Here is a 22771-nt window from a genome sequence, read left to right as displayed (position 1 = left end):
GACACAGAGAATCCATTAGGACGAGATTCATTGGGTCTGGTAATGTAAAGGCCCAATAGTCTGTAGTCCTGGGTTCGAAATTCTACCACGTGCAATTCAAATTCAACTCATAAACATGGAGTTGAAAGCTGGTCTCAGTGATGGTGACCAAACCAAATGTCACAAAGACCCACCTGTTTTTTTTTGTTAATTCACTCATGGACATCACCAACTGGACCAGCCACTATTACCCAGAAGGCAGCTAAGAGTCAACCACATTGCTGTGGCTCTGGCATCTCATGTAGGCCAGACTAGGTAAGGATGGCAGATTTCCTTCCCTGAAGGACATTAGTGAACCAGAGGGGTTTTTCCTGACAGTCAGCAATGGTCATCATTAGGCTTTTGATTCCAGATTATAATTTAATTCAAATTCTACTATCTGCCCCGTCAGGACTCAAAGCCAAGTTCCCCAGAATTGCCTGGGTCTCTGCATTAATAGCCTAGGGATAAAGCCATTAGACCATTACCCCTCCCTGCCTCCATTCACTAGTCTCTTTCAGCTGGATGAAAGATTATCAAGAATATGCAAGCATGTAGACTTGAGATTAAAATCGGATCAGTCATGATCTTACTGCGTGGTACTGCAGGCTTGAAGGGCTAAGTGGCCTACTCTTGATCCTATGTTTAGGGAAGAGAATCTGCCATCCTTACCTAGTCTGGCCTACATGTGACACCAGACAGGCTGTAATGCAGCTGACTGTTAACTGTGCTCTGAGATGGTCTGGCAAACTGCCCAGTCCAGGGGCAATTAGGACTGGACAAAGACTCTTAACCTTGTCAGCCATTCCTATATCCCATAAAAGAATGAAAAAACACCATGGGTATTGCAATAGAATCAAAGAATCCCTATAGTGTACAACAGACCATTCGGCCCATCGTGTCCAAACCCAACCTCCCTTAACCTATCCCTATTCTTGTCACTCTGTATTTCCTGTGGCTAACCCACCTAGCTTGTACATCCCTTGACACTATGAGGTATGGCCAATCCATCTAACCTGCACATCTCTGGATGTAGGGAATGGCATTTGTGCTTTTTGGTTGACAGTCAGTTTTCAAACCCAGTCAGATAATTAAAATTTACTCGTTACTAAGGCAGGTCCTTTGGCCCATACCGACCAAAATGCCCATCCACGTTAACCCCATTTCCCTGCATTTGGCCCATATCCTTCTAATCCTTTTCTATTCGTGTATTTGTCCAAATGCCTTTTAAATGTTGTTAATGTACCCGCCTCAACCACCTCCGCTGGCAGCTCATTCCACTTGTGTACCACTCTGTGTAAAACAGTTGCCCCTCAAGTTCCCTTTTATTCTTTCCCCTCTAACCTTAAACTGATGGTCTCTAGTCCTTGATTCCCCAACCCTGGGAAAAAAATACTGTGTGCATTCACCCTATCCATGCCTCTCACGATCTTATACACTTATATAAGATCCCCCTCATTCTCCTACACTCTATAGAAAAAGATCCTAGCTTGTCCAACCTCTCCCTATAACTCAGACTGTTGAGTCCTGCCAACATTCTTGTAAATTTCTTCTACACTCTTTCCAATTTAATAACATCCTTCCTCTAGCAAGCTGAGCAAAACTGAACACAATACTTCAAGTGCAGCGTCACCAACGTCCTGTACAATTGCAATAACTTCTATACTGATGAAGGCCGAAAAGTATGGCTCTGGAAAAGCACAGCATCCGAGGAACAGGAGAGTCGACGTTTCAGGTCTAAGCCCTTCATCCGGAATGCCAGCGTCACACTTTCCGTCTCGGATCTCCAGCATCTGCAGCCCTCACTCGCTCTCAGCCCTGACTTCTTCATTGCCTTGTCGACCTGTGACTCTGCTTTCACGGAACCGTGCACCTGAACTCCAAGATCCCTCTGTTCCATTACACTCCTTAAGACCCAATCATTCACCATGAAACTCCTACCTTTACACCCACTGAACACCCAGCTTGATTTGATGGACCCTCAGACTAATGTAATACAACAGCAACAGCACGGAGACAATCAAAGCTGTTACTGGGCACTGTGCCATCTCAATGCCTGCTCAGGCAATAAATTCAAGATCATCAGTGAACTGCTTGGAATACACGCTGAGCGACTGACTCCTGTCAAGAATCAATAGTTCAGAATAGGTTCAATTGCTGGTTCAGATACAGCACAGCCACCAAATACCCACAATAATGAAAGTTCTTGTTTGTTACTTCAGTTGACGTTAGCTGAGACACGCACGTAAAAATACAGCAACTGCAAGGCTGACATAATTGGACAAACGAAACATCAAAGCTGAACTTATGCACAATGCAACGATGCTCCTTCAAATTTTGACACAGTAATGGTTTCTGTTTCAGTAGAAAACAATCTGACCTTTCTTACGAACAGCACACAGATGTTGCAGCACTTGCCTGACATCACTGATTGCCATGGCAACATTCTTAGAGTGACTACTGGCCTGCAATACATAATCAGTCCAATCACAGCCCAACAAGGAAAGACCCTGTGATGAAAACCACACAAATCCTCTACGCTCCCGCAAATGGTAATCCCCCATTACCTCCCTTGGTAGAAGCTCGTCTCTTATCTGCACTTTCTTGGCCGCAGTGATCGGTACTGTGTCCAAATGGATCACAAGATGAAAGCAATAAGACCCACTGTTCTCTGCAAATATTCCTGAAAATCCTCAAGACCATAAAACAGACCTAACAGAAGCCAACACTTCTGGGAAGCACACAGCATAATCGAAGGGAGTGGAAATGGGGAGGGGGGGAGGATATGAAAAGAATGATTTAATATTCTACACAGACAGGGGTGTCACGATGCCTCAGTAATTTGCACTGCTGCCTCACAGCGCCAGGAGCCTGGGTTCGATTCCACCCTCAGGCAACTGTCAGTCTGGAGTTTGCACATTCTCCCTCTGTGTCTGCATGGGTTCCCCCCGCTCTGGTTTCCTCCCACAGTCCAAAGGTGGATTGGCCGTGCTAAGTTGTGCAGGCTTGGTGGATTAGCCACGGGTAATAGAGGGACAGAGTAGGGGTGCATATCTGGGTTGTATGGTCTTTGAAGAGTTTGTGTTGACTCGATGGGCTGAATGGCCTGCCTCCACACTGTAGGGATTCTATGGTTTGAGAGAACTGGAATATATGAAACTTGCAAATCCCTGAACAAGGTGACGGGTGAGGGAATGCCTAACCGGTAAAGGCTAAAAATCACACAACACCAGGTTATAGTCCAACAGGTTTATTTGGAAGCACTAGCTTTCGGAGCGACGCTCCTTCATCAGGTAGCTGGCGGAGCAGTGCTCCGAAAGCTAGTACTTCCTAATCAGCATGTCAGACAATAACCTGATATTGTTGATTTTGTAGCTCTGTCCACCCCAGTCCAACACTAGCTCCTCCACATCATAACTGGGACAGGTTAGAGAAGCGAGTCTGCAGACTGCTGACCCCAGAACACAGATGATCAGGTTCGTGAACCCTTGTTCAAGTTTCCCAAATGTGCGTTAAGATTTATGTTGGATTCCGAGATGGGGATGTGTAGTCGCAGGATTAGATGATCCCAGGAAGGATCCACGTCGTGAATAGGACCATGTTGTTAGGAATCCTGAATGGGAACCAGTTCTGCCTGATGGCAGGCACCTCCTTTGTAGCACAATCCCCTCGTGGGGTTTGTACGGAGAAGCTCAGAGTGCGGAGGGATATTGCAAGCTGAATTTCCACTTCACAGAACCCCTACTGTGTGAAACAGACCCTTCAGCCCAACAAGTCCACACCGACCCTCCGATGACTCACCCACCCAGACTCAATTTCCTACCCTATTACTCTACATTTACTCCTGACTAATGCAGGAGAAAGTGAGGACTGCAGACGCTGGAGATAAGAGCTGAAAATGTGTTGTTGGAGAAGCGCAGCAGGTCAGGCAGCATTCAAAGAGCAGGAGAATCGACGTTTCGGGCATGAGCCCTTCTTCAGGAAAGAAGGGCTCTTCTTTCCTGAAGAAAGGCTCATGCCCAAAATGTCGATTCTCCTGCTCTTTGAATGCTGCCTGACCTGCTGCGCTTTTCCAGCAACACATTTTCAGCTCCTGACTAATGCACCCAATCTACTCATCCCTGAACACTACGGGCAATTTCCCATGGCTAATCCACCCTAACCTCCACATCTTTGGACTGTGGGAGGAAACCGGAGCACCTGGAGGAAACCCACGCAGACACAGGGAGAATTCCCCCTGAGGCTGGAACTGAACCCGGGTCTCTGGCACTGTGAGACAACAGTGCGAGCCACCAAGTCGCGTGCTGCTTGGCACACCCAGTGAGGAAACTCCAGCCTGGGAAGGCCGGCTCTGCTGAACAGACATTAACTGATGGTACTGGATTCCTGGGAGCCCTCAAGGAAATTCTTCAGAAGCCTCACATCCCTGATGGACTAACACACATCTGAAGAGCTCTTGGAATCTGTTACCCCCAGTCCCACATCGCAACGGGTCTTGAGTCGGCCATTTGGCGGGACAGAGGGAGAGAAGGACAAATCTGCAAGGTTTCTCCGGTGACCAGCCTGCCGTGTAAGAAGCCTGGTGACCACACCCCAAGTCCCTCTCACAAACTCGGCCGTTCGACTCCGAAGTGGTATGCTACGGGTGCTGGAAATGAAAAAGAGAAGCAACAAAAATAAAAAGCAGGGAATACTCAGCAGGCCAGGAGGGATCTGGGGAGAGAGAAAAGCAGAATTAACGCTTTGGATCGAGAGACCCTTGGTCAGAATCCTGTGTAACTAATCAGCCCTCATGGGCCGTGACAGTCATTCAGCTGCAGGTAACTGTGTAGGGCCAATGTGGTGATAAACAGAATCACAGAATCCCTGCAGTGCAGCAAGAGGCCCTTCAGCTCATCAAGTCTGCACTGATCCTCCAAAGAGCATCCCACCCAGACCCAGCTTATCCCAATGTGTTTCGTACATAGCAGAAGCAGAAAATTGCTACCTCAAATTATTTTTGAACAACATTTAAAAGGTATTTCCAGAAGCACGTGAACAGGAAAGGTGTGGAGGGATATAGATAGGCAGGTGGGGCGAGTTTAGTTTGGGAACATGGCCGGCATGAACTGGTCGGACCGAAGGGTCTGTTTCCGTGTTGTATGACTGTCGAACACTATAACCCCACATTTCCCCTGGCTAACCCACCTAACCCGCACTCCTGCAGGGCAATTAAGCATGGTCAATCCACCTAACCTGCACATGTTCGAACTGTGGGAGGAAGCAGCGGGAACCCAGGCCTAGAAGCTTCTACGCTGCGGGATTTTCGAGTCAGTCCGAGAGGGGTCCCTCAGCCTTGATTGGAATCTTCAGCAAAGCTGAGGTCTGTCACACCAGGGCAGCACTGGGAGAGTGCTGCACTGCCGAAGGTACCATCTTTCAGGTGAGACACTAAACCTAGCCCCAGCCTGTTCTCTCAGGTAAATGCTAAAAGGAAACAAGAGAGTATTGAAAAAAAAACAGCAAGAGTCAAGCTTCATTGCAGATTCTTGGGTGCCAGCCCATACATCCATTAGTCAGTTGAAATGACTGTACTCGAGGCAAATCTTAGCTTGACTGGCAACTCTTGTAATCTATTCTGTCAACTGCATAATGTTTACTGACAAAAGGTTAGGAATTGAGTAAAGTTTCTGTTTTTCCAAGGTCAGGATGACTGACAGTTTTATAGTGCTGCAATAAAAAGGTTTTTTTTTAAAAGATGGAAGATTATGCAAGTGCTAATAACATTTTCAAAAAAGGTTTAAAAGGCTGCTACATTATGTCTGAACGGGCTGTTTTATCTTATTCACTTATGGGACACGGCTTTCGCTGGCTGTTCGTTGGAGTCAAAAAAAAAGCTGCCCGTGCTGGAATCCAAAGTAGACAGGCAGGAGGGTGGAGGAACACAGCAAGGCAGGCAGCATCAGGAGGCTGGGGGAACACAGCAAGGCAGGCAGCAACAGGAGGCTGGGGGAACACAGCAAGGCAGGCAGTATCAGGAGGCTGGGGGAACACAGCAAGGCAGGCAGTATCAGGAGGGTGGGGGAACACAGCAAGGCAGGCAGTATCAGGGGGCTGGGGGAACACAGCAAGGCAGGCAGTATCAGGAGGCTGGGGGAACACAGCAAGGCAGGCAGTATCAGGAGGCTGGGGGAACACAGCAAGGCAGGCAGTATCAGGAGGCTGGGGGAACACAGCAAGGCAGGCAGCATCAGGAGGCTGGGGGAACACAGCAAGGCAGGCAGCGTCAGGAGGGTAGGGGAACACAGCAAGGCAGGCAGCATCAGGAGGCTGGGGGAACACAGCAAGGCAGGCAGTATCAGGAGGGTGGGGGAACACAGCAAGGCAGGCAGCATCAGGAGGGTGGGGGAACACAGCAAGGCAGGCAGCATCAGGAGGTTGGGGGAACACAGCAAGGCAGGCAGCATCAGGAGGGAGAGGGAACACAGCAAGGCAGGCAGCATCAGGAGGGAGAGGGAACACAGCAAGGCAGGCAGCATCAGGAGGGTGGGGGAACACAGCAAGGCAGGCAGCAACAGGAGGCTGGGGGAACACAGCAAGGCAGGCAGCATCAGGAGGGTGGAGGAACACAGCAAGGCAGGCAGCATCAGGAGGGTGGAGGAACACAGCAAGGCAGGCAGTATCAGGAGGCTGGGAGAATACAGCAAGGCAGGCAGCAGCAGGAGGCTGGGGGAACACAGCAAGCCAGGCAGCATCAGGAGGTTGGGGGAACACAGCAAGGCAGGCAGCATCAGGAGGGTGGGGGAACACAGCAAGACAGGCAGTATCAGGAGGTGGAGAAGTCAATATTTAGTGCCCATTCCCCATTGCTCTTGAGAAGGTGGTGGGGAGCAGCCTCCTTGAGCTGCTGAGGCCTGTTTCGTGTACAGTATGAATAAGCATAGAGTCCCCATTGGCTGGCAGAGAAGGACGTGAGGGACCAAGGGCCACAGGGTGGCATAGAGATGCAGGAAGGACATTTTGAATGTACCTTCCTAAAGGTTCCTAAAGCCTGACGGGGAATGCACCATAGCTCCTTGAGAGGCTGACCTGACTCCACAAAGCTGTCCAAATAGGAGATACCTCTCATCCCCCTGGAGCTGAGTTGAGTAAGACACAGAGTGCATCAGCCTGCACCTTTACCACAAGACCATAAGATACAGCAGAATGAGGCCATTCAGCCCATTGAGCCTGCTCCACTGTTCAATCATGGCCAATGCTTCTCAACCCCATTCTCCTGCCTTCTTCCCATAACCCTTGATCCCCTTAACAATTAAGAACCTATCTAACACTGTCTTGAATATATCCAATCAGCCTATCTCTGCAACCTTGTGAGGGAATGAGTTCCACAGATGCACCACCTTCTCGTTGAAGAAATTCCTCCATATCTCATTTCTAAAGGGTTGTCCCCTTCACTTTGAGGCTGTGTCCTCAGGTCTTAGTCTCTCCTACTAGCGAAAACATCTTCTCCACATCCACTCCATCCAGGCCTCTCAGTATTCTATAAGTTTCAATCAGATCAACGCCCCCCTCATCCTTCTAAACTCCATCGAGTACAGACCCAGAGTCCTCAACCGCACCTCATCTGACAAACCTTCGTCTCCCTCAGGATCATCCTTCCTGAGGTACAAGGCCCAAAACTGCTCACAATATTCCAAATATGGTCTGTCCTAGACTGGCCAAAAAGTGCGAGATGCAGGGAATGGGGTCACAAATCCTGGAATCTTGTCTGAGTTATCATTTTGAAACCAAAAGAGAAAATGCTGGAAAATCTCAGCAGGGCTGGCAGCATCTGTAAGGAGAGGAAAGAGCTGACGTCTCGAGTCTGACTGACCCTTTGTCAGCTTTGACAAAGGGTCAGTTAGACTGGAAGGGTCAGCTCATTTCTCTCCTTACAGATGCTGCCAGCCCTGCTGAGATTTTCCAGCATTTTCTCTTTTGGTTTCAGATTCCAGCATCCGCAGTAATTTGCTTTTGTCACTTTGAAAGGTTGTCAAAGACTCCCTCAATCCCATGCCCCACCACCCCCCCCACCCCCCTCCCCTCAGCCAATCCACCTAACCTCCAGAGAAAAACAGAGTTAACATACCATGCCCAGTTGGAACCCAGTACATCATGTTTTTATTTCAGATTTTTTACATTAGCAGTAACTTACTTTGGCTTATTTGATGTTATGCGTTTGCCAAAACGATAAAACGTTAATCCAAGCTGAGTCATGCTTTGAGGCAAATGGACAATGATAGAGCTTTTACAATAATGGGAATATAAAGATTAGCTCTGTTCTTACGGATTTCCATCCTCAAAAAAATAACAACTCCCTGGGGTGTCAAAGTTTTATGGTTGCTTCTTTCTCATGTTCACTGTCAAGGCTAAAACCTTTCACAAGCCTGTACTTGGTTGTGGCTCAGTTCTATCACCAATGGGTTCTGGCATGTGTGGAGGTGATGGCCTCGTGGTTTTAGAGACTTAGATTTAGATTTTATTGTCGTGTGTACTCAAGTACAGAATTACAGTGAAAAGTGCATAATGTCACCACACACAAAAAAATGTAGGTACAAAGCAGTAAAAGAAACAAGGTTAAGAAAGTGAAGCATTACCTTCACAGAATAAGTCAAAAAATAAAGAAATAAGGTAGAAGATGTTTACCAGAATGCTGCTTCGACGAGCAGCCATAATAACTCGCACAGTGGCTCAGTGGTTAGCACTGCTGCCTCACAGCGCCAGGGGCCAAGGTTCAATTCCAGCCTTGAGTGACAATCTGTGTGGAGTTTTCACATTCTCCACGTGGGTTTCCTCCCACAATCCAAAGATGTGCAGGTCAGGGTGAATTGGCCAGGCTAAATTGCCCCTAGTGTTAGGTGCATTAGTCAGAGGGAAATGGGTATGGGTGGGTTACTCTTTGGAGGGTCGGTGTGGATTCGTTGGGCCGAAGGGCCTTTTTCCACACTGTAGGGAATCTAAACTCGGATTGTTTTCTCTAGAACAATGAAGGTTGAGGGAAGACTTGATAGAAGTCAATAAAATTATAAGATGCACAGATAGGACGGACAGTCAGAATCCTTTTCCCCGAGTTGAACGGTCTTATGCTAAGGGTCATTCACTTAAGGTGAGAGGGGGAAAGTTGGCAGAAGATGTGAGGGGCAGGCTTTTATACACAGAGAGTGGTGACAGTCTGGAAGGTGCTGCCAGGTGTGGTGAGGGAGGCAGGTACGTTAAGGACCGTCGAAGGGACTTTTAGACAAACACATGAATATGCAAGAGATAGATGAATATGGACCAAGGGCAGGTAGGAGGGATTAACTTAATTTGCCATCATGTTTGGCGCAACATTGTGGGCCGAAGGGGTCCGTTCTTGTGCTGTACTATTCTATATTCTAAGGAAGTGTTGTCCTTACTCAGTCTGGCCTACATGTGACTCCCGACCCACAGCAATGTGACTGGCTTTCAACAAACCTTTGGGCAATTAAGGTGGGGAAATAAATGCTGGCCTGGCCTAAAATGCCCACATTGAGAATGAATAAAACAGGTTTACTTGCTGCTGCCTCAATAGTTGCCACTTCCATGATGGTTTCAAAAAAATTGGTAATTTGCTGTCTGGGTTTGTCACAGCGACAATAAAAGTTGCTTGTTACCATCAATGACAACGGAAGCCACCGTTGAATATTCATAAATCAGGACATTCATTTCATTTCTCAAACTGCCATGTTGGAAGCACTTCAGTGTAGTTTTTTTTTAATTGCCTCCTCAGCCCAGACACGAAAACTGCAAAAACATTATCGTCATTTGTCATCATTCTCAAACAGCTTTCAAGTAGCACAGAATGAAAACAGAATTTTAGTCAGGCTTTCCAAAATCCCTCAAGTTGCGCACTAACTCACACCGGCCCAAGTTAAACCCCCAACACAACTCGTGAGGTGAATGAAGAGCTGGCGGAACCACAGTGGAGTTTTGATTTAGTGTCAAAACACAGTACACTGTTGGAAGTTCTTTGTAGAGCATGAATTCTGGCAGGCCTGAAGAGGTCAAATGTACAATCATGCCTGCTTGTTTTTCAAATTCATAGACAGCAAACTTCGCCAAATGCCCACCTGTGGTTTCCCTTGAGAAGGTGGTGGTGTATCCATTTGGTGTCGGTACACACACAATGCCTTTAAGGAAGAGAGTTTCATAACCTTAACCCAGCGACACTGACGGAATGGTCATGTGATTTAAACTCAGGATGGTGAGTGGTTCAGAGGGCAATGTGGTGTTCCCATGTATCTGCTATCCTTGTCCTTCTTGATGCACTGGGCGTGATTTTGGAAAGGCCGATCTGAAGGACCTTGGTGAATTTCTGCAATGTATCTTGCAGACAGTACACTCTGCTGCCTCTGAGTGGTGGAGGCAGTGGATGTTAATGGGTGGAACAGGCACCTTTGTCCTGCAGAGTATCAAGTTTCTTGAGTGTTAGAGTTGTGCTAAGTGAGGAATGTTCCATCACACCCCTGACTTGTGCCTTGCAGATGGTAAACAGAATTTGGGAGTAAGGAAGTGAACAACTTCATTGCAGGATTTGCAGACTCTGACCAGCTCTCATGTTGACATGGCTAGTTCAGTTCAGTGTCTGTTCATTGATAACCTTCAGGATGTTGACAGTGAGGAACTCAGTGATGATAATGCTCTTGAGTATCAATGGGGGACGGGTAGATTCCCTATTGTTGGAGATGGTCATTGCTTCGGACTTGTGTAGGTGTGAATGGAACTTGCCAGTTGTCAGCCCAAACCTGGACGTTTTCCAGGTATTGCTGCATTTGGATAGGGACTAGTTTATTTAAGAGCCCACAAATGGTGCTGAACATTGGGGACTCACCACTGAGCATCCCCACTTCTAACCTTATAAGGGAGGGAAGGTCTTTGATGATGTGCCAAATGTCCTGCTTCTGCACTATAATATATCAGTGATTCTGTAGCAGCTGAAGATGGATGGGCCGAACGCACTACTTGGCGGACCCCCTGCACAGAGACGTCCTGGAGGTGAGGACACTGACCTTTGGACCAAGGATTATTGAGGTCAGGAGCTGAGTCAGGTTCAGCCAGAACCCAAGCTAGGAGTCAATGAGCAGGTTATTGCTGAGCAGATCACGCTTGACAGCACGGTCGATGACAGCTTTTGTCATTTTCATAATCATCAAAAGTGGCCAGTTTTGGCCATAACTGGGTGGATTGGATTCATTCAACATCTTGTGCACAGTACATAACTGAGCAGGATTCCAAATTGCCAAGGAAAATGCCAGTGTTACATCTCCATTGGAACAGCTTGGTTCAGAACAGAGCAGTCAGCACACTGATCAACAATTTAGAGGGAGCTGTGTACAACGACAGCACTGTGATATTGAGCTGCGTACACCGACAGCACTGTTACAGGAGGCTGTGTACAACGACAGCACTGTTACAGGGAGTTGTGTACACTGACAGCACTGTTACCGGGGGCTGTGTATACGGACAGCACTGATACAGGGAGCAGTGTACACTGACAGCACTGTTACAGGGAGCTGTGTACACTGACGACAGCACTGTTACAGAGAGCAATGTAAACTGACAGCACTGTTACGGGGGCTGTGTACACTGACAGCAGTGTTACAGGGGGCTGTGTACACTGACAGCAGTGTTACAGGGAGCTGTGTACACTGACAGCACTGTTACAGGGGGCTGACTACACTGACAGCAGTGTTACAGGAGGCCGTGTACACTGACAGCACTGTTCCAGGGAGCAGTGTACCCTGACAGCACTGATACAGGGGGCTGTGTACACAGACAGCACTTTAACAGGGAGTAGTGTACACTGACAGCATTGTTACACGGGACTGTGTACACTGATAGCTCTGTTACAGGGAGCAGTGTACAACGACAGCACTGTTAAAGGGAGCTGTGTACACTGACAGCAGTGTTACAGGGGGCTGTGTACACTGACAGCTCTGTTACAGGGAGCTGTGTACATTGACAGCACTGTTACAGGGGGCTGACTACGCTGACAGCAGTGTTACAGGAGGCCGTGTACACTGACAGCACTGTTCCAGGGAGCAGTGTACCCTGACAGCACTGATACGGGAGCTGTGTACACAGACAGCATTTTAACAGGGAGTAGTGTACACTGACAGCATTGTTACACGGGACTGTGTACACTGATAACTCTGTTACAGGGAGCATTGTACAACGACAGCACTGTTAAAGGGAGCTGTGTACACTGACAACACTGTTACAGAGGGCAATGAACACTGACAGCACTGTTACAGGGAGCAGTGTACACTGACAGCAATGATACAGGGAGCTGTGTACACTGACAGCACTGTTACAGGGAGCAGTGTACACTGACAGCACTGTTACAGGGAGCAGTGTATACTGACAGCACTGTTACATGGGGCTGTGAACACTGATAGCACTTTTACAGGGAACAGTGTACACTGACAGCACTGTAATAGGGAGCAATGTACACTGACAGCACTGTTACAGGGGGCTGTGTACACGGACAGCACTGTTACAGGGGGCTGTGTACGCTGGTAGCACTGTTACAGGAGGCTGTGTACACTGACAGCACTGTTATAGAGAGCAGTGTAAACTGACAGCACTGTTACAGGGGGCTGTGTACACTGGTAGCACTGTTACAGGAGGCTGTGTACACTGACAGCACTGTTATAGAGAGCAGTGTAAACTGACAGCACTGTTACGGGGGCTGTGTACACTGACAGCACTGTTATAGAGAGCAGTGTACACTGACGGCACTGTTACAGGGGGCAGTGTACACTGACAGCACTGTTACAGGGGACTGTGTACACTGACAGCACTGTAATAGGGAGCAGTGAACACTGGCAGCACTGATACAGGGCGCTGTGCACACTGATAACACTGTTACAGGGATCTTTGTACACTGACAGCACTGATACAGGGAACAGAGTACACAGACAGCACTGTTATAGAGGGCAGTGTACACAGACAGCACTGTTACAGGGAGCAGTGTACACTGACAGCATTGTTACAGGGGGCTGTGTACAGTGACAGCACTGTTACAGGGAGCAGTGTACAACAACAGCACTGTTATAGAGAGCAGTGTAAACTGACAGCACTGTTACGGGGGCTGTGTACACTGACAGCAGTGTTAGAGAGGGTGTGTACACTGACAGCATTGTTACAGGGGGCTGTGTACAGTGACAGCACTGTTACAGGGAGCAGTGTACAACAACAGCACTGTTATAGAGAGCAGTGTAAACTGACAGCAATGTTACGGGGGCTGTGTACACTGACAGCAGTGTTAGAGAGGGTGTGTACACTGACGGCACTGATACAGGGTGCTGTGCACACTGACAGCAATGATACAGAGAGCTATGTACGCTGACAGCATTGTTACGGGGAGCAGTGTACAACAACAGCACTGTTAAAGGGAGCTATGTACACTGACAGCACTGATACAGGGAGCTATGTACACTGACAGCACTGATACAGGGAGCTATGTACACTGACAGCACTGTTACAGGGAGCAGTGTAGATTGACAGCACTGTTACAGGGAGCAGTGTAGATTGACAGCACTGTTACAGGGGGCTGTGTACACTGACAGCAGTGTTAGAGAGGGTGTGTACACTGACAGCATTGTTACAGGGGGCTGTGTACAGTGACAGCACTGTTACAGGGAGCAGTGTACAACAACAGCACTGTTATAGAGAGCAGTGTAAACTGACAGCACTGTTACGGGGGCTGTGTACACTGACAGCAGTGTAGAGAGGGTGTGTACACTGACGGCACTGATACAGGGTGCTGTGCACACTGATACCACTGTTAAAGGGAGCTGTGTACACTGACAGCAATGATACAGAGAGCTATGTACGCTGACAGCATTGTTACGGGGAGCAGTGTACAACAACAGCACTGTTAAAGGGAGCTATGTACACTGACAGCACTGATACAGGGAGCTATGTACACTGACAGCACTGATACAGGGAGCAGTGTAGATTGACAGCACTGTTACAGGGGGCTGTGTACACTGACAGCACTGTTACAGGGAGCAGTGTAGATTGACAGCACTGTTTCAGGGGGCTGTGTACACTGACAGCACTGTTACAGGGAGCTGTGTACACTGACATCACTTTTACAGGGAGCTGTGTACACTGACAGTACTGTTACAGGGAGCTGTGAATACTGATAGCACTGTTACAGGGGGCTGTGTACACTGACATCACTGTTACAGGGGGCTGTGTACACTGACATCACTGTTACAGGGGGCTGTGTACACTGACAGCACTGTTACAGGGAGCTGTGTACACTTACAGCACTGTTACAGGGAGCTGTGCACACTGACAGCTCTGTTACAGGTGGCTGTGTACACTGACAGCACTGTTACAGGGAGCTGTGTACACTTACAGCACTGTTACAGGGTGCAGTGTACACTGACAGCACTGTTACAGGGATATTATATCGTAAGTCGAAGATATATGTTTAATGAGGAGTTCTTGCATATCAGTTTTGCTTAGCAACTACTACCTCTTATGCTACTCTATTTAGTAAAGAAAGCAATTGCTCACCAAACAACGACTGTGCCTGGATTAATGTGTTCTAGTTTGCCAGATGAGTCATCAGTTGGTTTCTTCTGCAAGAGAATAAAGAATAAGAAAAACGATTTTTGTGGCACTCTCCTGTTGCAAGGGGTTTTCTTTAATAAACAAAACACTACGTTAGGACAAATATTGCATTTCGGTACAGCATCAGAAAGTTTAATTGCTTCACGTCTTCCAAGCAAGATACAACACTTATGCAATGAGCTACATCTAATTTAATGTAACAGTTTCTTGAAGTGACTTAAAAAGTCAGTGATGCAGGGTACTGCGGAATACCTTGAGGATGTGTAAGATGCTGCAAAAATTCAAAATCTTTTAATCGCTTCCTTTACATGACTCTCACACTCCAGTATTATTGTTCAACCACCCTGACTGGCCCAGGCAACATTGATTAAACCTGATCCAGACAAAAACAACTTCAGTCATTCCATAGATGGGAAAACACAGCTAAACTTGGTTAAGATTTGCAATCAAGTCATAAGATGCATGATTTCTGTTCCTCTTTCACAGGTTGTGGGTATCACTCGGAATTATTGCCTGTCCCCATCAGCACTGAAACCGCGTGCCTTGCTCGGCTATTTCAGAGAGCTTCAACACTCAGCCTCAATCTTGTGGGTTTGGAGTCACGTACAGGTCAGGCTAGGTCAGGGTAGATTTTCTTCACTAGAAGTGAAGCAGAGAACGTTTTACAAGGGATTTCAATTCTAAATATATATTGTACTAGACTTCATCAGACACAGGACATGAACTCATGTCTCCCCAGAGGGTTAGATTAGATTAATTACAGTGTGGAAACAGGCCCTTCGGCCCAACAAGTCCACACTGACCCGCCGAAGCGTAACCCACCCATACCCCTACATTTACCCCCTACCTAACACTACGGGCAATTTAGCATGGCCAATTCACCTGACCCACACATCTTTGGAATGTGGGAGGAAACCGGAGCACCCGGAGGAAACCCACGCAGACACGGGGAGAACATGCAAACTCCACACAGTCAGTCGCCTGAGGTGGGAACTGAACCCGGGTCTCTGGCGCTGTGAGGCAGCAGTGCTAACCACTGTGCCACCGTGCCGCCCACTAGGTTAAGGTTACTAAGCCCAGCAGCATTAGCACTACACCACCCTCTCTCCCTGTTTGATAGACTAAACTAGCATTACAAAACCAACAACTTTAATATCAGTCCAAAAGCGCTGCTCTAACTTCTAGTCACTTGATATATCATTTTGTGAGCTTTCTGCCTGAAATAAATTCTGAATCACAGCGTAAAAATCTCCACCAGAGGGCACAGTAAGTAACTCTGAATCCACACTAAGGGTTCTCCTTTATGGGGATTGAACCCTGTACTGTTGGCACCAGCCAATGAGTCCGAGTTGCTATGACAATGTACACTTTTACATGCCTGTTGTAGCCAGGGACAATAGGTGATGATGGCGAAAGCTATAATTTCCTTCCATAACGCAGCTAATCAGGAACCTCTCCTGCTCCTAGCACCTACCATTACAGCACTGGAAGGATTTGTAAATTGGTAAGCTGCTTGGGCAAGTTATGAACGCATCTTTCACTTAATGCAGAACATTTGAAAATAACAAAATAAACAAAGTTGAATCGAGCTCAAGGAAGTCCATCCAGTTGGCATAAGCCAATTTTTGAAACACTTTACAAGTCTGCTCCTACTGTTGCTGTGGAATAGTTTCTACTTATGACATGGAATAATTAGAAATCAGTAACCTATACACTCTGAGAAAACCGTGATCATTTGTAGATGTAATAAAAACAAACAAAGACGATAACACAACTTGGTAATTTGTGGATTATTCTGAAATCCATTGTTGAGATTTGCAATCTCAGTTTGCAATCCAGTAAAACCAACTAGTGAGTAATATTTAGCCTGCCGTTGTACATTCTGTTTTACTACATTTCTTTGGAGCCTTCTGCGAAATAATTTTCTGTGAGGATTGCTTGGAATTGTGTTTCCGATGATCTGAGACAAACCATCATTCTTTTTCTGCTCAAGGGAAGGGCTTACTTCTCATTAAGACAAACAATTCAAACTTTGTTACACAGGGTTCCCTCAGGCCACAGCGTCCATCCTAATTGTGGCAATCGTTAACAACATTAGAACGCAGGATTCTCCAAGCTTAACACCGCTTGTATCGTCAGTTATAAAGGTGGTGGAATCTCTTTCCAACAAATGCCTTGTGCCCAACACCAGCTCCTTAGCTCATTGCCAGCTGTTGTTATATCCCCAACCAAACCCCTATCACAGAGTGGGCCATTTAGGACTGAGATGAGGAGAGATTCCTTCGACCAGGGAGTGGTGAGCCTGAGAAATTCTCTGCCACAGAATGAAGTTGAGGCTAAAACACTGAACATTCTTAAGAAGGAGTTAGATATAGTTCTTTCGAATATGCACAGAAAGGGGAGCGTGATGCTTAGAGATCCACTTGATGTGGTATCAAACTAACACTATCAACAGCCAAGAGGAAATCCACCCCATTAAGATCTTTGGATGAATGTGGGAAATTATCTTTGATGTCAATGGCAAACAGTACCACTTAGCAAAATCCAGGTCAATGCAAAAATATAAACTAATGACCAACAAGGCATTTTGCAGAAGGATGGACAAAGTTAACATCTTAAGGAATCTTTGTAAAATATTAGCAGGATCACAACCATACCTGTTGCCAGTGTTGGAGGGTTTGAGCTATAGAGAGAGGCTGAATAGGCTGGGCTGTTTTCACTGGAGCATCGGAGGCTGAGGGGTGACCTTATAGAGGTTTATAAATTCATGATGGGCATGGATAGGGTAAATAGACAAGGTCGTTATCCCTGGGGGTGGGGGTGTCCAGAACTAGAGGGCATAGGTTTAGGGTGAAAGGGGAAACATATAAAACTGACCTCAGGGGCAACCTTTTCACACAGAGGGCGGTGCGTGTATGGAATGGGTTGCCAGTGGAAATGGTGGACAGGCAAGAGACTGGAAGAACACAGCAAGCCAGACAACATCAGGAGGAGGAGAAGTCAACATTTCAGGTGTAACTCTTCTTCAGGACTGCGGGTGAGTGTAAGGGGAGCTGCAGAAAAAGGGGATGGTGGTGAGGTGGGGGATGGGTGAAGAAAGGTAGAGGGTACAACCTGATTGGCCAATGGGAGGAATGAATCCAGTAGGTGGCTGAGAGGAGTAGAAGGGAGGGGGAGGGGCTGGGAAGGGAATTGGGTGATGGGAAAGGAGGTTGGTTGAAACTGGAGAACTTAACGTTGTGTCCCCTGGGCTGTAGGCAGACAATGAGGTGTTGTTCCTCCAATTTAAAGTTTAGTTCACTGTAGTATTGGAGGAGGCCGAGGATGGTCATGTTGGAAAGGGAGTGGGAAGGGGAATTACAATGGCCAGTGACTGGGAGGTCCAGTCAGCCCCTGCCCGCCTGGCTGAGATTCTCGGTGCACCATTTCCTAAGTTTACATTTAGTCTCCCTGATTGCTACAACATGGGTAAATTCTCCTGCTTACTTTAAATCAGCAACACAGAAAAGATTTATCCCGCGCAGTAATGTGTGAAAATTTGAGCAGCCAAGAACTATTTAAAGTAAAAATTAACAACTTTATTTTTTAAGTATAACAGAGAATAATTAACTAACAACTATTTATAACTCCTTCCTCTGACCTAACTTTTATTTCCCCTTCTTCAATACTAAGTATAAAACTCCTGATTAAGATTTACAAAACAAAACTTCTTATCCTAAAACCAGGCAGCTTTCAGTTTCTTCTCTGTATTCCTGTCTTTTCTGCTTCTTGGGGATTCTCCTTCACAGGCTACTGATTGATAAAGGTACCTTTAAGAGAGCTATTCTTTGGGCAGTTAGCAGATGTCATTAGCTTGGCAGTTCTCCTCTCAACTGTTCAATTTTCCCTGGCCTTATACCCCCCAAAGCATCCGATTATGTTATTGTCTTTTAAAACTGTCAACATACTAAATTCAAACTAGATTGGAGTTTAGTTTTTTTGGTGGTATATTTAAACGGATTGGCTAAATTCAAATCTGTTTTTGTCTCCAGGCAACCAGCTACCCTAACTGCTGGTCCCCAAGAGGTAACTTTATATCTTTTTTTCAGAACACTTAGTGATGTGTCAGGCCATTCTGTTGCTTTTAACTCTCTCTTAAAGGTACAGTATACCCACATCTTCATAACACTGAGGTAGAGAAGATCACATCAGGAGCATCTGACACAGTGAATGAGGTTGGACGAGAGGCAACATTGACTTCTTCACCTCCTGATGCTGCCTGCCTTGCTGTGTTCTCCCAGCCTCCTGCTTGTCTACCTTGGATTCCAGCATCTGCAGTTTTTTTTGTCTCGATGTGTGGAGGCTGGTACAATTACAATATTTGAAAGACATCTGGACGGGTATATGAATTTGAAAGGTTTAGAGGGGCATGGGCCAAATACTGGCAAATGGGACTAGATTAATTTCGGATATTTGGTCAGCATCAGAATGAAGGGTCTGTTTCCGTGCTGTACATCTCTGTGACTCTATGTGGCCTCTGTCTTTCGAAGCCATTAATATTCCAGTGGTTCTCATACTATGAACTGTTGAGAAAACCACGACAGAGTTTAGGTTATACAACTAGATTACAGCCAACTTCAGGAGTCACACTGCAAGTTACAGAATCACAGAATCCGTACAGTGCAGAAACAGGACATTCAGCCCATTGAGTCCACAACCATCCTCCAGAGAGCATCCCACCCAGACCATCCCCCTATCTTATCCCTGTGAGTCTGTTTTTCCCATGGCCTGTCCACACAGCCTGCACATATGTGGACGATGGGAGGAAACTAGAGTACGAGCGGGAATCCCACGCAGACATGGGGAGAATACCTGCGCGGACTTTGCACAGTCATCTGAGGCTCGAATCAAATCCGCATCCCTGGCGAGTTCTGGCCTACCTCTGAGTAATTTCACAGCAAATATTACTCATAAAATTTCTCACTCAGCATATGCAAGGCTTGCTGTAGGTGCAAAAGGCTGCAGTCCTTCCCTCTCTTTATTCTTCGTTATTTCTACTGTAAACTCCCCCAGCCCGACAGAGAATTTGCACCTATTTGCTTCAGATGCAATTGCTTTATTCATCTCATTATTGTTCACTTCTCCCTTCCCTGGTATACCATCTTCTGTGTGCTACATTGAAGTATCACTCAAATATCGTGTTCAAAGATAACAATCACACAACACCAGGTTATAGTCCAACAGGTTTAATTGGAAGCACTAGCTTTCGGAGCGACGCTCCTTCATCAGGTGGTTGTGGAGGACACAATTGTAAGAAATAATCTTACAATTGTGTACTCCACAACCACCTGATGAAAGAGTAGCGCTTTTATTCCAATTAAACCTGTTGGACTATAACCTGGTGTTGTGTGGTATTTAACTTTGTACACCCCAGTCCAACACCGGCACCTCCAAACCATAATATCGTGTTGACATTAAAGCTAAGGAAACTGATTTTTATTGTATACTTTTTTAAGTTTGGAACGAGTTCCCTCATTTTTGGAGTATCTGCCAGCAATGCTGTTAATTGAGTAAATAATTAGCAGATGCGAGCATGATCCTAATTGCAGACACGCTCTCTGTAGGCCTCAAACAAAGAAATCAATCAGTATGGGAGGGCAAAGACCACTGGAACTGCTGTGTAAAGTAGAGGATTCAGAGAACACAGCAACGAAAATTTTCATCACTGACTGTACGGCTCTCTCTAGTGCTTGTGAATGAACTGCAGTCTCACAAGCACAGGTTTATTAAACAGATCAGCAAGCAATGATGTCAGCTGTCACTTTGGTCACAGAGGGGCGTGACACAGTAGGTCTCCTAGTCATCATCAGATTCAAACAATCCGTGTAACTGTGGGCCAATGAGCAGATCTCTTGCTATGAGGCCAGACATCTTATTGAGTCATGCAGCTCAGAAACAGACCCTTTGGTCCAACTTGTCCAACCAACCAGGTATCCTGATCTGATACAGTCCCATTTGCCTGTATTTGGCCCACATCCCTCTAACCCATTCCTATTCATTTACCCATCCAAACGTCTTATAAATGCTGTAATCGTACCCACCTCAACCACTGTTGTGGAGGCAATGGCTTAGTGGTGTTATCGCTGGACAATTAATCCAGCGACCCGGGCAATGTTCTGGGGACCTGGGGTTTGAATCCTGTCACAGCAGATGGTGTAATTCGAACTCAGTAAAGTCTGGAAGTAAGAGTCTAATGACGACCAGTTTAGCTAATCCATTAGTAAACCCATCTGGTTTACTAATATCCTTCTGTGGTCCAGCCTACATGTGACTCCAGACCAAAGCAATGTGATTGACTCTTAACTGTCCTCTGGGTAATTAGGAATGGGCAATAAATTATGGCCCAGCCAATGACACCTGGCAGCTGGTACCATACACATACCACCTGCTGTGTGAAAAAGTTGCCCCTCAGGTCTCTTTTGTTGGGCATGTCCATCTGGCATTCCACCGTCTTATTCATCCCAAGTCAGGGGAGCTCACAATGAAGGGCAGAACTGGGGTAAGGCACCGAATTCGGGGTCAAGTTTTTCTTGACGGGCAAGGGGATGGAAGGGGTAGCACCATGTTCTTACCGATGACAGGGCAGGCCCGAGGACATGAGTGGTCTAGGGGCAAGAATGGGCGGCTCCTGCCCCCAGTTCAAAGGTTCTCGAAAGTCTGCTACTAGCAGCTCAGGCAACTCTCCCTGTAAGGGAAGCAATAGTTGGAGTGCAGTCCACCAGCTGCTGCTCCAATCTTTGTTGTTCATGGTGTCTCCTGCTCCCACACATTAAATATACCATGCTCTCAGCCGCCTGGAGGATTTTCAAATCCCTGTTCTCCAGAAGGTACCCAGTGTCGCCACATCAGCCCTCGGGTATCAAGGTGGTGAAGAATACAATACGGGCATCGCAGCATTTACTCAATAACACAGGAGGCAAACCAGGCTGAGAGATCCCAGTGGTAGCAAAACTAAAATTAAACAGCAACACATTTTATTCTGACAGGACAGTCTGAGCAGTTCTGTTGTCAAAGCTCCAGTCTACATAATCTGTCGTGCCTAAAGCAAAGATTGGAAAGAACTTCAAAGGCAGCGGTTTCAGCAATTCATAAGTAGACACGCTTCATAAGCTAAGAAAATATTCATCTGAGCACCAAGCCGTTCCTTTTATGCAGAAATGGAATGAGCAAATAAGAACACTGAATAAAGGACCTTAATTATCCTTTTCAAGTGTTATACAATGTTGTAACTCAGCGCCACAAGGAACTTCAGAAAAATTATCTAAAGTAAAGCAAAATTTAATCTGTGCCCCTGAGTACTCATAAATTTCTAGAAGTTTATGAAATCATGAGGGAATGGATAGGGTGAATAGTCAAGGTTTTTTCTCCCCCTAGAATAGGGGAGTCCAAGACTAGAGGGCATAGGTTAAAGGTGAGAGGGGAAAGATATAAAAGGGACCTAAGGGGCAGCTTTTTCACTCAGAGGGTGGTACGTGTATGGAATGAGCTGCCAGAGGAAGCTGACACAATTGCAACATTTAAAAGGTATCTGGATGGGTATATGAATAGGAAGGGTTTGGAGGGTGCTGGCAGATGGGACTAGACTAGGTTAGGATATCTGGTCAGCATGGACGAGTTGGACCGAAGGGGCTGTTTCTTGCTCTGTATCCCTATGACTCTAAACCATCATTTAACTCATTGTTAAAGAATATTGGCAGATTCTGGGTAACCGATATTTGAGTAAGAAAGCCCTGAGAACACACAGCAACCCTCAACCATTCTGATCAGTTGGGGGGGGGGGGAGAGGTGACTCACAGTACCTTTACCTTTCTGTGTTTTTGGCTCTGGGTGAAATGGAAAAAGGACTGTTTGAAAAAGCCTAGGACTTTTCAAGGATTGTGGCACCTTCTAAAAAGCGGATTGCTCATTGTAAGCGCTATTTACACAGCTGCTGGTTCAAACAGTGGGGAAACCACACAGATGAGTTGGGTTGGGTATCAATGAAGCTTTGATCAGCAACAAGCAACTGATTGATGACTGGTCAGTAGTCCATAAACCGATGCCAAAGGCTCTCTGCCTGCCAACAACTATGTTACTGGTGTCCAGGTAG

At 46.6% G+C, this 22771-nt stretch overlaps 1 protein-coding gene across 4 annotated transcripts in view; it reads right to left on the bottom strand.

Annotated features, from left to right (window-relative positions):
* LOC132819886 (1-phosphatidylinositol 4,5-bisphosphate phosphodiesterase beta-4) overlaps positions 1-22771 on the bottom strand; it is a 532815-nt gene that overhangs the window by 360155 nt on the left and 149889 nt on the right. For all 4 annotated transcript variants that reach the window (XM_060831826.1, XM_060831835.1, XM_060831830.1 and 1 more), the window contains exon 3: positions 14587-14651. The gene's annotated coding sequence lies outside the window, so the exon portion shown is untranslated. The remainder of the gene's footprint in view (positions 1-14586; positions 14652-22771) is intronic.

The sequence above is a fragment of the Hemiscyllium ocellatum genome, chromosome 10 (genome assembly GCF_020745735.1).
Source record: "Hemiscyllium ocellatum isolate sHemOce1 chromosome 10, sHemOce1.pat.X.cur, whole genome shotgun sequence".
Taxonomy (NCBI): Eukaryota; Metazoa; Chordata; class Chondrichthyes; order Orectolobiformes; family Hemiscylliidae; genus Hemiscyllium; species Hemiscyllium ocellatum.
The sequence above is the reverse complement of the archived record's forward strand: the minus strand, read 5'-3'. Positions and strand labels throughout refer to the sequence as shown.